The following is an 18,076-nucleotide window of genomic DNA, read 5'->3' on the forward strand; positions in this document are numbered from 1 at the left end:
ATAGTTGATGACTTTCAGTGCCAGAGTTCCCAATCTGATCTAGTTTGACCCAAAACAGACTTAAGAACATGACGGCCATTGTAATTAGTGAGATGTTGCTGTTTCCAAGAAAGTCTGAGAAGGCCTTCCACTTGCCAATCATGTCATTTATACCCTGGGTCATTTCAACCCAAACTGCATTTTCTCCAGCAAGTGCACCATTCATGCTAGAAATGGAACTAGGAACCTGTTTAAAAAAGCTTTTTTGGCTGGATTGCTTTCACTTAAACCATTGTTATAATGAGACTTTATTGAGAGCACTTGGGTCTGAGGGCAAAAGCAGATCGCTTTAGTCAGGCAGGCAGTAATTTGAAAGACCGTGCATCCCTTGGGCAGAATGTCATGGAAGGAATGATTGTGCAGAGCATGATGACCATAAATTTATATATGGGAGAAAGGGCTACAAATATGTATACATACGTGTACATTTACATGCACACATTTTTAAAAGAACCTATAATTAAATATTTTTTAAAAACTTGTCACATGAAGAAATTTCAGATCTTTGCTTATGAGTGCAAACCCCAGAGAAGGTTAACAACCACCTTGGTTGCTAAAAGACTTATCAATAGCATACTGTTATAAAAATAAATAAATAAAATCTTTATTTTTATCCCGCCCTTCCAGAAAGATCAGGGCGGCTAACAAAAGTGCAACGAATGCACACAAATACAGTTATCACAGAAATACTCACAGAATAAGTTACTTATCATAGATACTGTAGTAGGGATGTGAAAAGTTCTAAGTCTTGATTTTGTTCTATTTCTCCAAATTCCATCTGCACCCTCATCCCTTCCTTTGTTCATATGTGTTTGCAAAACTTTGTTTTTGATTCCTACATGGAAATTCATGGTCATTTTCCATCCACATTTTCTAAAATATGTACACTTCTTTACACGTGTCTCCTAATATACAGATCTTGCCCACATTTTCTTGTTTACTAAGGCATATTCATGTATTTTTAAATAGCATGGCATTTTAGCTGTCAGCATTTTAAAACTGGATGCATGATTTTGCATGTCTGAAATCTATCCCAAGCCTCACAAATGCATATATTTCTATAGAACAGTCTGCTTTGTCACAAATGGGCAATTTCAGCAAGAATCTTGAAACCATCAAACTTTTACTTTGTGAAATGGAGGATTTCACTGAGATTCACCCCCCAAAAATTCCATCTTGAAAGTGAGCTTATTACTCTGTGTCCAGCTACAAGTGAAGAGCTGGACATTTTACTACACACACACAAACTCCATTGGCAATTAAATAACTGTGTAGGATCATAGACTCATAGAGTTGGAAGAGACCACAAGGGCCATCCAGTCCAACCTCCTGCCATGCAGGAACTCTCAATCAAAGCATCCCCGACAGATGGCCATCTAGCCTCTGTTTAAAGACCTCCAAGAAAGGAGACTCCACTACACTCCGAGGGAGTTTGCTCCACTATCGGACATGGATGGAAGCAGCTAAAGTAGGTTTAGGGAGTGAGTAAGGAGATGTTTCATAGTTCCATAGGCTTTACCTCTTCCTGATCCAGGATCTTCTTCAAAAGCCCTGTCTTATCTTTAACCTGTCATTTGTCCCTAGAGAAGAAAATAAGAGAAGGTGTGACTTCTTCAGGTCAAAAGCATCTGAGGAAGTAGAGTGAAGTCTACAAAAGCTGCCAACTTCTTTCTTTCAGTTAGTCTTAAATGTGCTACAAGATTTCACTCTACATACTAGAAAATACTATAGTGTTTGGTAAAGAGGAGGGCAATAGGAAAAGAGGAAGACTGTATCCCAGATGGATGCAATCAATCAGAGTAGCCATGGCCATGAGTTTGCAAGACTTGAGCAGTGCATTTGAGAGAAGGTGACTTGGAGGTCTCTGATACATAGGGTTGCCCTAGGCTGAAGTTGACTCGAAGGCAATTAACAGCAGCAACAAAGTGGAAGACAGAAATAAACGAAGGAACCACACTACAGGCGAATTGACTCAACTAAGGAAGTCACAGCCCTGAACTAGCAAAACCAGAGCAATGCAATTGATGACCAAGGCTCTTGGAGATCTCTAATTCATAAGGTTGCCATAGGCTTTAAGTTGACTGTAATGAGATAGGCCTTTGTCACCTGACAGATGGTTTTTTGGAGTCCTTATTAGTATCACGGGCAAACATTAACAGCCATTAACAGCCACCCAGTGGCACAAAAAGGTTCATTTGTATTAGGGGTGCTTTTGTTTTGTTTTATACTTATTGCATGAGCTTCGCACTGTGACAGAGTGAAATGTAAGGAAAGCTGGGAATAGACTGGGGAAGTGTTTTTCCCTCTCTGCTGCCAACCTGCTTGTACAGTTATCATAGCTGTGGGGAGGGGGAATGGATCTCACCTGTGCACTTTGGTTTTCTTTGTTCGCTTCTGCACTATATAACCATTAGGAGCCCATCTTCCATTGACCTCACCCTGGAGAGTGTGCACATGAGTCCAGGAGCCCCATTTAGCTGATAATGAGGATTGATTTCGATCACTGGCTGGGGATCGTCTGGGTAGAATTAGATTGGGGGCTCAGTACTTCTATTGGCAATGAGGGGATCCTTGACCCCATCAGCAAAAGGTCTGGAATGCTTTTCTACTGTACACCATCTGCTGCTTCATTTACCATCAATAAAGTTTATCTTATAGCAGTAACATGTGTCAGAGTTGGGCACTGAAAGAACTCTTGGGGAGGTCTGTATCTACACTCAATTCTAGAATAAAAGCTTGACTTGACCGCAAATAACAACAATAATGACCATGTTTAATTCATTATTAGCAAGAAGCAGACATTTGTCTATGAGAATAGGATGGGCTGCTCATATTTGTGTCCTAGGGATGAAATATATGTAGGGGGAGAAATCTGCAAGCCATGAAGTAGTCATATAGATCAATTCACTATTTTTGGCTCCAACCTTCTTCTCTTAGAATGGTCCAATGATTATACCATGAAAAATGGTTTGACAATGAATGAATGAAATGAAACATAGGTAAATAGACATGAGTGTTGAAAGCAGTGGCAAGTTGTGTAATTCTTGGCAATAGCGACAAGATGCATAGCAGAAAATTTTCATGCACCTTCTGAAGATGGGCCTGTTGCACAAGTTCAGCTGTCTCGCTTGATCTGGCACCCACAGATACTAAAGACAAGAATGGAGAGGTTATTGAGAAATATACATGATAATCTCCTGTGGGCAAATTTGGAATACATTTGAAGACATCAAATGCTAACAAGATATTATTGGATAGTTATGTGTCGCTTTGCTGGAAAGAGTTATGCCCTAAGATTATTTGCTTGTTTGTTTTAGAATTTGTGAACTGCTCAAACTTCTGCTGTAAGACTCTCTTCCCAGGAAGGTTAGCCTAGGTCTCTACCTTATGGGTTTTCTAGACTACATCTAAAAACTAGACTATTCTCTTGGCCCATTTAGTGATTTAGGATGCTCCTTCAAGGAACACCCCCTCTTTTATTGTAATGATATATATTTTGTCAATTTTGTTTCAGTTTTTCTTTAGAAGTGTGTGTGTGTGTGTGTGTGTGTGTGTGTGTGTGTGTGTGTGTGTTCCTGGGTTTATTGTAAATTGCCTTTAGCACCCACTGAATGGAAGGGTGACTCAGAGGTACTGTATATTTATATATCTATATAGGTATAGATATATTTGTATATGTTAGGGATTTATATATGTTTATTTATATGCTATGATTTATTATGTATTTATTTATATATGTAGGGATGTAATTCTTCATGTTCTTTTCTCAGAGGAGGCAAGGAGTAATTTTAACATACTTTTCCCCACTGAGAGAAAGTCTTCAAAATTTTGGAATTTATTCTGCAGAAAATTTGTATGTGTTTGTTTTGCAGACAAAACATTATTTATAGTTTTTTGTGTTTTTTTTTCAGGCTATGTGGCCATGTTCTAGAAGAAACGTCACAAAGAAACTCTTCTAGAACATGGCCACATAGTCCAAAAACCCCACAAAAACTATGAATGCCAGCCATGAAAGCCTTCGACTTTACAAAATATTATTTTCTGCATAAAACCCACAATTTTTGTGCAGAAGAAAAAAAATCCTGTACAGAAAGTGCTCTTTTCTATACAAATCAGCCACATACAAAATGTACTCAGACTAAGTCTTCAGTTACAGAGTTTTCTTCAGAGAAATATTATTTTCATTGCAGAAAATGCTGTTTCCTGTGCAAAGTAACCACATGAGAATTTTGCACAGTATAAGTTGCAAAGTGCAGTCCAGAATTATTCTTGTCAGGGTTTCTGGACACCCAAAAACAATCTTTCAAATAATTTTTCCTTCCCTAATATATGTATTTAGTAAGCTGGTACAGAATGTATAGAAGCACAGTATAAAAGAACAACAAAAACACCAACAATTTTTTAAAAGATAAAAGCACATCCACAAATACTGAAACAAAGAGTAGGAGAAATACTGACTTCAGGTAGGTAGAAAATTTTGTTTTGTTTTGAGAGAGCAGAAAGGTTGTTCAGTTTTGAAAGAACAGAAAGATTTTCACAATTTTCTTTAGTATAGTCAACCTTAATCTGGAGATCCACTCTGTAAAAATAGTACTTTCCATGAGCTATAGTATTTCTTTTCTGTACAGAAGTCTTTAACCCAAAGCCAGTGGTTAGCTCTAAATTAAACAGACCCATTGAATAAATGAGATTTACATAACACTGGCTTACAAATCAGCAATTGATTCAAAGCTTCTGCTCTCTCTGGGAAGTAACAATTGGCTATACATATCTGATTTCTTTGTGACATACACATATTTTATTTGGAGGCAGACATCCACTATGTTGAGCTGGACACTATGGATAGCTCTGGATAATTTCAGAAGTCGTCAGTCCTTCTAGCTTCAAAATTAACCTTTAGCTAACCTACAATTTCACCTTTTTATATACATTTGTGTTCCTTTTCCCTCTCTTTTTCTCTCACTTAAAAATATCCCTTCATACCAAGGAAAAAGAAAAGTGAACAGGAAAGCACTGACTCTGGTTTATTAGCTTATAAATTTAATGAGCCTTTCTCCCAAAAATGGGACTAAAGCAGCTCAGAATAAGTGTGAATACAAAAATGCAGTCAAAACCCCCAAATAAATACACATATGAGAATGAAATTTTAATATAAAATCTGTGTGAAAGAAATGGAATTAGGGGTCAGTTTAAGGGGAAAGTATTGCAGTCATGGGCAGCCCCAGATCACCTGATGAATATTGTTGAATGACATGTTCAATTGGAATACCTGCCATATGATTTCAAACTTCAAACTGAAGATGAACAGATTGGAAGGCTTGATTTTTATATTCAAACCTACAAATTTCTGTCTGAGCAAGCACTTAGTATTTGGGAATAAGTATGGATTTCTTTTTCTTGTACATTTTTAAACCATGCAAGATATGTCACCAGCTTGGATAGTTTTATTAATATTATTTTCTTTTTAGAAGGAAGCGTATCAATCCTTTTCATGGAGCGATCAGGAAAAGTAAAAGAGAAAGGAAGAAAAAAACAAAAGAGAAATCTCCCCTCTCCCTTCCCTTTTTGGCATTCAGTAGAACATGATGTATATTTATGGAATGTTGATTTTGGAAACCATTCCTGCTCCACTGCTGTGTGACAAAATGCTGTGTACTTTGCAGAGGGGAGCCAATTCAAGGTGTGAATGGTCAGGAGTGAGAAAATCCCTTTTTAAATAACCTAGCACTGCCTTCCATGTACTTTCTCTCCCATTCTCTCTTCATTTATTATCAGCAGTAGGCCTATGTGATCTGTTTTGCCAAATACCTAATAATGAATTGAATCAGTCTGATTTCGATTGCTTTGTACATGTTCTGGACTGAAACAGAGTGGGGCAATTTCATACTGGAGGGAAGTGCTATAGTTTTGAGATTCAGACATGGAAGTCAGCACTGCAGCAAAATCTACTGAAATCACTGTGGTTAGCTTCTCAGTTAACAGCCATCAAATTGTACCATAACATTGCAATCCCACTTACACTTAACTGAGAGTAAGGCTCATTGAATTTAGGGGAATCCTTATGAGTAGACACAGGGTTGGACTATATGAACAGCTAAATGCATTTGCCTACATACTTTTTTTTTGCATGTTGTCTGTAGCACAGCTGGAAATTAAAAGAAGGAACAGGATCCTACACTAGGTAAATTGAGAGATGCCAAACAAATACAGTTGGCCCTCCACATTTGTAGCTTTGACTTTTATGGATTTGATTATTCATAAACTTAATGGATATATTCTGTCTAGGAATCTCTAGGTCTTCCAGCATGATTCTACTGGAAGTTAACCATAGAGTCAAGCTGAATGACCTAGAGATTTCTAGAGAAAACACCTCTCTAAGCAGTGTCTTTTTGCTCATTAAGAAAGTGAGAGGTGTTTCTCCAGCTCACAAGCTGCTGACTACAGTCACGAAGGTGGAAAATCTAGTGCCAAACATTAACATGTTGCCTCACGCATTGCACAACATCAAAAGTGTTTTAACAATATATATATCTTGCGTGCACCATAGAGCTCTCATTATGACACAAGACCAGAAAAACATATAAAAGGTTTTATCTCAAATATGCATACAAAGATACACACAATATATCACGTTACATATACAAATACCAACATTTTTAACCACGGACCTGATTACAGAATATTGGTAAATATCAATTTATCAAAAAGCAGAAATGTTTACTGCTGCAGAGAAAGATGGTGAGAGAAAAATTACAACAACATTCTCTGTTTAATGTGAATTCTGATGGGAGAGATGAAATGTACAACCAAAATTCAGGAGCATGGTGCACACATAACATTGTCCCCCTCAGGGCTCCCTCCCTCTTTCTGCACCAGCCATCAGGGTGGCACTATTGGTGGCACTATTGGTGGCAGCAAAAAATCTCAGTACACACCTCCATTGTAAGCTGGACTATTAACAGGGAAAATTTAATTCTAGATCTCTTTTTCATCACTCAGGCTGCTTCCACAGTGTAGAATCAATACAGTTTGATGCCACTTTAACTGTCATGGCTCAATGCTATAGAACTCTGGGAATTGTAGTTTTGTGAGATATTTTGCTTTCTCTGCTAGAGAGGTCTGGTGTCACAACAAACTAGGATTACATAATATGGAGCCATGGCAGTTAAAGTGGAATCAAACTGCACTAATTCGGCAGTGTGGACCAAGAAGACTTGGCCTGCTTTTCCTTGCTGTGATTATGTGATCCTGGAAAAAGTACAACGATCATTCCAACCACTGTCTAACCTGCCTCCGACATCCTATCTGACTTCTTCTCCACCTAAGAAGAAAACTGTCCTGAGGATTAGAGTATTTTTCAATGGGGCATAGAGAACTGATGCTTAACAGGAGAGAGTCAGCAGAGTGAAATTCATGGGCAACTTTGCCCTTCAGGCCACATCTGCAAGAAACTCTTTGCCTCCCAAGCCATGGAAAAGGCAAAACACACACACAAAACACACACACAACTAGAGGATAGTGCAAAACACCTGCCTCCTCCTAAATAAACTAGAGGAGAGTCAAAGGTGATCTTTAGTAAGACTGCATATTCATTTTGGAGGAAATGGAACTGTGCGATGACAGCTCAAAGTATTTTAGTCTTTTAAATTAAGGATAGTCTTGTTTTGTTTGTTTGAAAATGCCAAAAATCTAGGATGTTTTGTTCCATTTAGTGCATGTAATCCACCGCAGATCATTATTCATAATATTTTGCACACTTACAAATCACACACAAACCCGCACCCCAGATGTAAACTATTGTACAGGCCTGAACAAAAGATACAGATGATATGGGTCTTGTGTCCCAACGCAGCATAGAGATCTCAAACAAAGACACACATAATGTAACACCATACATATAAAACATACCACCATACATATAAAACATACCAACACTTTCAACCATGAACCTGACTACAGAATGCTGGTAAATACCCATTTTGTCAAAAAGCATTACTGCTGAAGAGAAAGACAAAGAGATAAAATTTCAAGGTCGTTCTCTGTTTAACCCAAATTCTGATGGAAGAGATGAAATGGAATGGAAGAACTGGGAGAAATTAAAAATAAAACTTATTCAAGTTGATGTACATGCTACAATCCTCTTTGACTATTGTAATTCTTATAGATTTCTTAGATGCTTAAGAGAGAGGAAAGGAACGGAAAGGAGAGCAAAATGAAGGCATTGTCCCTCCAATGCCGTGCTCCTTCAATGAAATGTTCATTTAGTCCTCTAGCATTGAAATAACTTAAAACTTCAATTGAACTTTTAGAAATACAGTTTGAACATCCAAAGAAAAGAGACAGGCAAAGTTTCCAAAAATACATAGACAGGAAATCTAAGGATTTTATCACACCAGTTGCTATCTCACCACAACTGCATTCGTTTAAGGAAATGGAAACATACAATATTGGGAAAATTCATTATCACACTTCCTGCAATAATGGTAAGGTGCTGCTTTGGTGATCTATGGTCTCTCTCTCTCTCTCCTTTCTGCATGGCCTCCATAACTCCACCTTCCTGCCCTATGCCCTACCCAGCATGCCTTTCAGTTTTATTATTTTTATTTTTATAGGAATTGAGCAATTATGGAAATGCAACAAAAGAAAAAAAAAAAAAGAAAATGGTAAGGTAAGGAAAACAGCCTGCTTAGGAATAGTAAGGGATGTGGGACAGGAGGACAATCATACCTATTCACATGATTGCTAACCTGTCGGAACAGAAATGGAAGGTACCTATCACATAGAAGGTACTATAGGAAAAGCAGCTATAGTGAGAGCCATTGATGGTTTTCCCCCGTCAGTGAAAAGGAGAGCAACACTAACAAATGGGATGCAAAGCAGTAGTGGAATAGATACAACATCGTGTACTGGCCAAAGACACTTTTATCCTGTTGAAAGTCTGCTTTGCTAGTCACATGTGATAAAGCCCAAAGACTTTGGAGTGGGAACATTTTTCAGTGTCTTAATGTCTGCAGTGCTAGAAATTTGGGCACTGAAGGGAAATTTCATTTACTGGGGCAGAATTTTTATTGTGGGGGAATGCCCTCATGATCCCCTCCAATGCTGAATCCCTAAACAATCTTATTTACTTATGACACGGCATTTCAAAATAAAGACTTTTTTATTTTAAAGAAATGTTCTAGAATTTATTGTTGTTCATCATCGAAATATCCAATGACATTAACTGCTGACACACTGGCAGATCACGGCAGTAGATGTCTTTCGCTGATCTCCTCTATTCTCAACCAGCAATGAGATGGCTGGGAGGGGGCTGTCACAGTGGAATAGTGAGTTCTGCAAGAGTTTGAATGTTGCCGAAGAAGGAAGAGGATTCGCAATCACCAAAAACTGACAAATGCAAGCATAAGGCAAATTTAAGCTTTCATGTTTCATTAGCAGGTGCCACCCTGAACCTCCAAAGCAATGTACTAGGAATCAAACAGAACCAGGCACAGAGGAATGCCAGACTATCTGGATAGGCTGCATATGGCAATAATTAGGTTATTACATCCTTTAATCAAGAAATAAGAAGACTAGAAATGGGAAGGGAAGCGATGTAAAATTAGACAAGATCCTAAAAGGTAATGATATACAACTGAGCACTAAAGTAAGAATTGTCCAGGGCATTGTATTCCCCTTCACTATGTACAGATGTGAGCGTTGGACAGTGAAGAAAACAGATAAAAAAAAATCAACTCATTTGAAATGTGGTGCTGGAGAAGAGCGCTAAGAATACCATGGGCAGCCAAAAAGGCATTTAAAAAGGTACAAGCAATGATTTCTTTGGGACATCCCAGCTAAAATCTTATTGTTGACTTATGGAGATATAAGGTCCTGTTATGCCTGCATTTGTGGTTTCAAGATCATTGTGTCACTACCACTTTATACAACACACATAGACCACATGTAAACCAGTGCTTATTCCCACATTAGTGGCTGTGGAAAGTGTGATTGTCCAGGCAGCAGAGAGGCAACTTTCTTTCCCAGAGATCTGGAGATCTCTGGCAAGAACTTCCCTGTTTACAAACTGACATTGGCATTGATAGGTCAGTTCTTTACATTGGAGAAAAGGAGGTGGAAATAAGGCAGATATATATATATATATATATATATATATATATATATATATATATATATATATATCCCACATAGGATTGTGGCCATTAATAATAAAGCAGGCCAATATACGATTAGATAATATGCTAGAATTTTATGGCCTGGCTGAAGACATTTTGCTGCCTAACTAGATGGAGCACATTCCTATTACATGCAGAAAAAATGATTGACAGATGGGACTAGTGATGGGACAATATCCTCCCAAGGGACACACACTTCTCTCTTGCAACATCATGCTACTGTCTCCCAGCAACTGCCTCCAGGGTCTGAACAATTACCAATTATAGGATATCATAGATAATTTAACATTTAAAATAAAAGAGTACATGCTGGTATAATTCATATTAGGATGAGACCCCCTATTACATATCAATGTGGATAATGTCTTGCATTTTTAACTGCAGTCTTTGGAACTGAATAAGCTTGTTAATCTGAAAGAAAAAGAGGTTTATTTCAAAAAAAAATTACCACTAATCAAGCAGTGTGATTTATGTTTTGTGTGCTGGCTGTTTGCTGTATGAATAACAGATTAGTAGAGCCCCAACACTATATTCTGATAATCATGAGAGTAAAATTAGAACCTAGAACCTGTGGGTTCCTTTAGCACACCTTGCATACCCCACGCTGTATTTTGAGGTCCCCATATTTCATATCTCATACCTGGTGACAACATGTTTTTGAGAGACCAATGACCTTTCAGGAACACTAGGTCAGGTTCCCAGGAGAAAAGGAGCAAGTCACGAGACGTGTACATTCAGGTAATGGGACAACCAAATCTAGGTGGATGTATTAAGTGCTCCTTTCTTCTCCTAAGTCACCTGCATTTCCACTTGCTACTTGAGACAGGATCTTCTTGCACCCAAAGGAGTAAGCCAACATCTCTGCCCCTGTAGTGTTCCTAGTATTATCTCTTTCTTTGATAAAATTACCAGCTTGATAGATGAAGGGAATGCTGTGGATATAGTATATCTTGATATCAGTAAGGCCTTTGACAAGGTTCCCCATGACATTCTTGCAAACAAGCTAGTGAAATGTGGGCTAGACAAAGGAATGGTTACATGGATTTGTAATTGGTTGACTGTCCGAACCCAAAGGGTGCTCAACAATGGCTCCTTTTCATCCTGGAGGGAAGTGACCAGTGGGGTCTCACAGGGATCTGTCCTGGGCCCAGTGTTATTCAACATCTTTATCAATGGCTTGGCTGACAGAATTGGGAGCATACTTATCAAATTTGCAGATGACACCAAATTAGGAGAAGTAGCTAATACAGCAGAGGAAAGGATTACAATTCAAAATGACCTTAATAGACTAGAAAGCTGGGCCAAAACTAACAAAATGAACTTCAGCAGGGAGAAATGTAAGGTACTGCACTTAGGGTGGAAAAATGAAATGCACAGATATAGGATGGGGGACACTTGGCTTAAGAAGACTACATGTGAAAAGGATCTAGGAGTCCAAGTAGACCACAAGTTGAACATGAATCAACAGTGCGATGCAGCAGCTAACAAGGCCAATGCATTTTAGGCTGCATCAATAGAAGTATAGTGTCTAGATCAAGGGAAGTAATAGTGCCACTCTATTCTGCTCTGGTCAGGCCCCATCTGGAATATTGTGTCCAGTTCTGGGCACCACAATTCAAAAAGGACATTGAGAAACTGGAGCGTGTCCAAAGGAGGGCGACTAAAATGGCGAAGGGTCTGGAAACCATGCCCTATGAGGAACAACTTAGGGAGCTGGGGATGTTTAGCCTGGAGAAAAGAAGACTAAGAGGTGATATGACAGCACTGTAAATATTTGAAGGGATGTGATATTGAGGAGGGAGCTCGCTTGTTTTCTGCTGCTCCAGAGACTAGGACCCGGAGCAATGGATACAAGCTACAGGAAAAGAGATTCCACCTCAACATTAGAAGGAACTTCCTGACAGTAAGGGCAGTTCAACAGTGGAACACACTCCCTTGGAGTGTAGTGAAGTCTCCTTCTTTGGAGGTCTTTAAGCAGAGGCTGGATGGCTATCTGTCAGGGATGCTTTGACTGAGATTTCCTGCATGGCAGGGGGTTGGACTGGATGGCCCTTGTGGTCTCTTCCAACTCTATGATTCTATAATTCTAGTCAAACTTCCCTGTCCATCCATCCTGGGGATATCCTGATCCAATCACTGTTTTTGTCACATTAAAATTAAAGCCACCAAGCAGTCTGGAATCTCATTGTCAATTCCTGGGAAAGAACATCCAGCTTTTGTTACCTGACAAGACAGCCCACTTCTTGGGGCTAGATTTTCGGTATAAGTACAGGTCTCAGAAACATTGCCTCTGTGCACATAGACAGATTACACATCTGCTCTCTGTGTATGTTCTGCGCCACCCTCAGACCTCCCATTCTGAGTCACTCTAGATTTCTGTGGCCTGCTCACTGGACAGGTAATTATCAGCCCCTTGCAAATCCCTCAAACTCTGTTCTGTTTCCAAATCTCTGCTTTGCCATGCCATGTTCATGGCTATTCCTTGGATTCCTAACTGACAAGGATACAAATCGGACAACTCCTTCCACTTTTGACTGTCTTCACGAATCAGTCAGTAAAAAGATTTTAGGTGGATTTATAGCGAGCTGACAGACTGAGCTTAAACCCATGATTTCTTGTCATACTGGACAACAATTATGACAGTAGGACACAAACAAAGAATTCATATTACAGGAAAAGCTATTCCACCTGAACATCAGGGAAAACTTCTTGATGGCAAAAGCTGTTCAATGTGGAATAGACCTTCTTGGAAAGTAATGGACTAAATATTTTTATATAGTGGTTAGATAGCTGGGCATCAGGAGTGCTTTAGCTGTGGATTCCTGTATGACAAAGAGTTGGATTGGATGGTCCTTGTGATCCCTTCCAACTCTATAATTCTATGATTTCATACTGGAGGTCAGCCAGGTCACTTTTGAATGTTCCCCTGTGTTTTAAGAAACACATTTCAACAATAGAAAACCAACACTGCAGGAAAAAGATGGGTAGAATTTTCTTCCTTGATGCTTTGCTTTTCTATTTGCAGGGACTTTTTATGCTTCTACTAGGGAGCATTCAGAAGTGATGCCCTGGTCACCAAACCATTGCCATCTATCATTTCAATGTCCTGACTATTTCCTTGTGCTTTTCAGCACAACAAATGATCTTAATGTTGTCTACATCTGGGGAGAAAAATGACAACAATCTTATTGGTCAGAAAGGTTTATGGCTTTTCAAGCAAGCCGTACTCCCTCGACTGCTCAAGATATCTTCCCAGAAACCCTTGCAAAAGCAGGGCTTTGTTCCAGTGCTTGAGTGAAGGGTGTGTGTGCTGGTACTTCTCAGGCCTCCCAGCTTCTTCTTCTACTTTTTCTTTAAATGAAAGAAAAAAACTTTCACTGACCTGCAGAATACAAGTATGGCAAGGTCATCTATTTGATGTACAGCTTATATCTTCAGGCCATTCATATATCTTCATAGCAAGACCTCAAAATATGACTTCCTGCCACTATGACCCACGCACCTTTCAAGCCTTCAGATGATAAGAAGATAATTTTCTGACCCTCTCAAACTACATTTGCCTCAAACAGTCTGTCAATGTTAAAACAATTGCCTGACTGATTTTTTTGAAACAAGGGAGAGTCTATTCTCCAAATGCATGTTGTGATGGGGGTGGAATGTTAATGGAATGGCTGGGTCGTTTGTAGGGGGGTTGCAGCAGTAAAATAAGTGGCTGTCATGAAAATTCTAAGGGATTAGTCCATGTTTTCCAAATTTCTCAAAATCTCTGCCTACCAATGCCATGTTCATGGCTATTCCTTGAATTTCCAGCTGGTAAGGATACAAATCTGACACCTCGATCCATAACCATGAGTTTTTGAGTATCTTCACAATTCAGACAGCCTTATCAAAACAAGTCTTCAGTTGCAATCTTTCCCATTTTTACTAATTCTGTAATTTTCAATTTTTCTGGTTATTTTTCTATGGACTATAAAAGCAGCTTACTTTCTTTTGTTGTTCTCCTTTGCGATTCTCTTAAACTTGTAAGCATTACCGTGAAACACACAGGAACAACAGACCCACATACATTTCTCTAATTGATCAAAGATTTACTTGGGAGGATATACTACTGTGCTTACTTGGAGTAAGGCCCATTGAACTCTTCAGAGGCTAGCAATGTTAATAATTGTCTTTCACATACCAGAATTTCAACCTGGAAACCTGAAATTAGCATTTGATTTAAATCTAGTCTAATTCAGCTCAGTCACAGCAGTTGGTTTAACGGAGATGAGGAACCTAACCACAACCATATTAGCATTATTGTTGTGTTCCAGACCTTGGTGGGGGATATTTTTTGGATTACAGTTCCTATAATCCCCAAGTCAGATATGCTTGCTGGGTGACTTTGGGAGTGGTCACTCAAAAATGTAACTTTTCCATACCCTACTTCATTTATATCACATTATAAACTCAAGCATCAAGTGTGGAAAATTTCAGCCATTAGCATTTAGCAGCAGGGATGTCCATTTAGGTGAGCAATAATATGAATTATAATGAATTAATTGATTAAATTTGTACTTGCATAAAACCAATTGCTCCAAAAGAAAATAGTAAATTTTTGTGGCATTTGTAGTTTGTTATAGCACCAGAACTCTCTGACAGAGAAGTCTAAATATCTTACAAAATTACAAATCCCAGGATTGTGTAGGATGGAGCCATGGCAGTTAAAGCATTGTCAAACTGAATTATTTCTGCAGTACAGATGGCACACTAGTCATTCCTCAAAAGGCTTGGTTTCCAGTCCAGTCATCTCGGTTGCTCTCCTCTGGACACATTCCAGCTTGTCTGAAATTAACTCCTAAATGTTGCTTGCCACTCTGTACTATTTTTCCTTGAAGTCATCTTTATCCTTTGTACTTGCTTTAAGACTTCCTCTGAACTGTCCAAAACATTTAACAGGCAACCAACTATAGGAAACCCAGATCTAAAATTAGGCATTTTTCTGTTCTCCATGAACTCATGGCATTGTGAGCACACATGGAAGTCTGCATGACATCTTGGAAAGTGAGCACTTCTAAAACAATTCAAAGGGAAGAGGTTAGCCATGGTATTCTGTTACCATAAATATAACAAAGAGTCTTGCAGCACCTTAAAGACTAATAAGTTTTATTTGGCCTAAGCTTTCATGGATTCTAACCCACTGATGCATCTGACAAGGTAGGCATGAAATCTTATACCCGTACCAAATAAAACTTGTTAGTCTTCAAAGACATACAAGACATTTTCTGGGGTCCCTGTCCCAAGATGAAGTCAAGGAAGTAGCAATCTAAATCAACAACAAAGTCTCCCTCCCCAAATTGTATCATTTCCAGACAACTGGTGATTTGAAAATTGCTGTACACAGTGAAATGTGAAAATTAAGGTTCCCTCTGTTTTATCCCTTCCTTCCAAATCTCTGTGAATTTTGCATTTAGCTCTGACATGACATATTTTCTGAAGTATGGCAATTCAACCAACGGCTCAAGACATCTCTGGGAGCAGATTGTGGCTGTCATACTTATCACATTTCATTATAGCTGTTGGAATATTCCAAGCGTGTTATTATGGTATAATAAAAGGGGCCCTCTTCCTCTCTTTGTGATTTGTAGATCTAAGACTGATACCATATGTCAGTCATTTCACGGGAGATATCTGGGGAACGGGGTTCTGCGAAATACTTAATTATAGAGCATACGGATCGCGCTCCCCCTTCTTCTTTCCTTGAAATGTAGAAGAAAAAGCCCATTTAATATCAATGAGTCTTACACTAAAGGATTTCATGGATAACGTTAATTCAAAATATAATTTTCATTACAGGATCTTTCCTCCTTTAAAAAAACCTACTTCCATTAATGTAGTATGTCATCAGTGGTATAAGTGGAAAGGATGGAGGGGAATACTGGTCCTACAACTTGTTTATTTACCAGGGCTGTTGGGAAACAGTTCTACTCCAGAGGACCACTCACATAGAATGGTGTAATTTGCAGAAAAGAACCTACCTTATGTTGTATTCTGGTGCTGTGACACCAAGGGAGTGACTGAGTCATCATTTTCTTAAGCATCGTTCTGCCTGTGTCAATAGGCCCCACCGCATTATACCAAGACAGAGGAGTTCCATGCTGGCCTGCATGAGTTTTAAGATCCATCTTGCATTCCTTGCTGGTTGTCTTTTTGTTGCAAGTCATTAGGCAAGTCAGAACACTAGGTATCCTCAGGGGTGGCACTGCTGTGCTGAAACACCCTCCTGGCAAAATTTAATCTTCACTGATACTGACAATACTATGCATGTCTACTCCAAAATAAACTCCATTAAGTTCAATATAACTGCATATACGTTTGCAGCCTCACCATGTTTTGGAAAGACTTGTGTGTGCATGTTCCTTCAATTTGGTGACCCCATGAATTTCACAGGATTTTTTCAGGCAAGGACTACTCATTACTCAGAGGGGATTCTTGCTAGTTCCGTTGTCTGAAATATTGTCTACAGCACCTAGTATTTGTTGGCAGTCTTTCAACCAAGTACATGTATAACCAGGGGTGACCCTATTCAGCTTCCAAGATCAAATGGAATGCAAGCTCAGGGCTCTGACTTCTTTGATTGGATCAACCCATTTATAATGTGATCTTCCCTGCCCTATGAGGAGTGACTTAGGGAGCTGGGTATGTTAGAGAAGATAGGGTTAAGAGGTGATATGATAGCCCTGTTTAAATATTTGAAGGGGTGTCATATTGAGGATGGGGCAAACTTTTTTTCTGCAGTTCCAGAGAACAGGACCTAGAACACTGGATTCAAACTACGGGGGGGGGGAATCATCTCAACATTAGGAAGAGCTTACTGACAGTAAGAGCTGTTTGATAGTGGAACACACTCCCTTGGAGAGTGGTGGAGTCTCCTTGTTTGGAAGTCTTTAAGCAGAGGCTGGATGGCCATCTGCTGGGAGTGCTTTGATGCATGGCAGGGGATTGGACTGGATGGCCCTTGAGGTCTCTTTCAGCCATATGATTCTATAATTCTATGATTCCTCTTTTGCTACTGCTGTCCACTTTACTACAAATTATTTTCTTTTCCAATGAGTCATATCATCTCATGATCTGTTCAAAGTATGACAACCTCATTTTGGTTATCTTTGCTTCTAGTGAATCTTTGCTTCCAGTTCAATTTCTCTTAAGCCTGGTCAATTTTAATTGTATTTTAAATCCCCCTTGTAGCAGCTTGGCTATATATATTGTAATATTTTCATTTCATTGTGTGCTGAGTGCATTGTGTGCCTTCAATTGTTTCTGATTTATAGAGATTTTTTTTTTGTTTAAGTGCATGATTTAAATGGTTTCTGTTTAGAATAGTTAAAATCTGTTTTAATGTTACCTTTTGTATGCTTTAAATTATATTGTACTTGTTTTAAATTTGAACTTGCCTTGTTCCAGTTTTGGGAAAAGGCGAGGAAGGAGGAGGAAGGGTTATTTATCATTATGCCTAATATTAAAACTTTTTACTTTTTCCTTGTAAGAATTACACTTTTTCATTTGGAGAAAAGACACTACATTTCGACACACACCCCCTGTCCAAATGTCATGACATTAAATGTAATTAATATTAATGCATAGATTCCAGTCTCATATTGATATTTTCTTTATTATCCATTTCTGAATTATTATATTTTTCAGATAGTTATTCTGGCATGTTGTGGTGGAAGGGAAAGTTTGTATATGTTGACTCTTAATTTGTAGATATCTATTTTTGTGTAGCAACCATTAAACAATGGATTTTGCTTTTTTTGCACATGTGAGAAACCAAAGTATCTACACTTCCAACCTTGCAAGGTAGGGCAGGTTTCAATACAACC

This window comes from Sceloporus undulatus, chromosome 3 (genome assembly GCF_019175285.1).
Source record: "Sceloporus undulatus isolate JIND9_A2432 ecotype Alabama chromosome 3, SceUnd_v1.1, whole genome shotgun sequence".
NCBI classification, from domain to species: Eukaryota; Metazoa; Chordata; class Lepidosauria; order Squamata; family Phrynosomatidae; genus Sceloporus; species Sceloporus undulatus.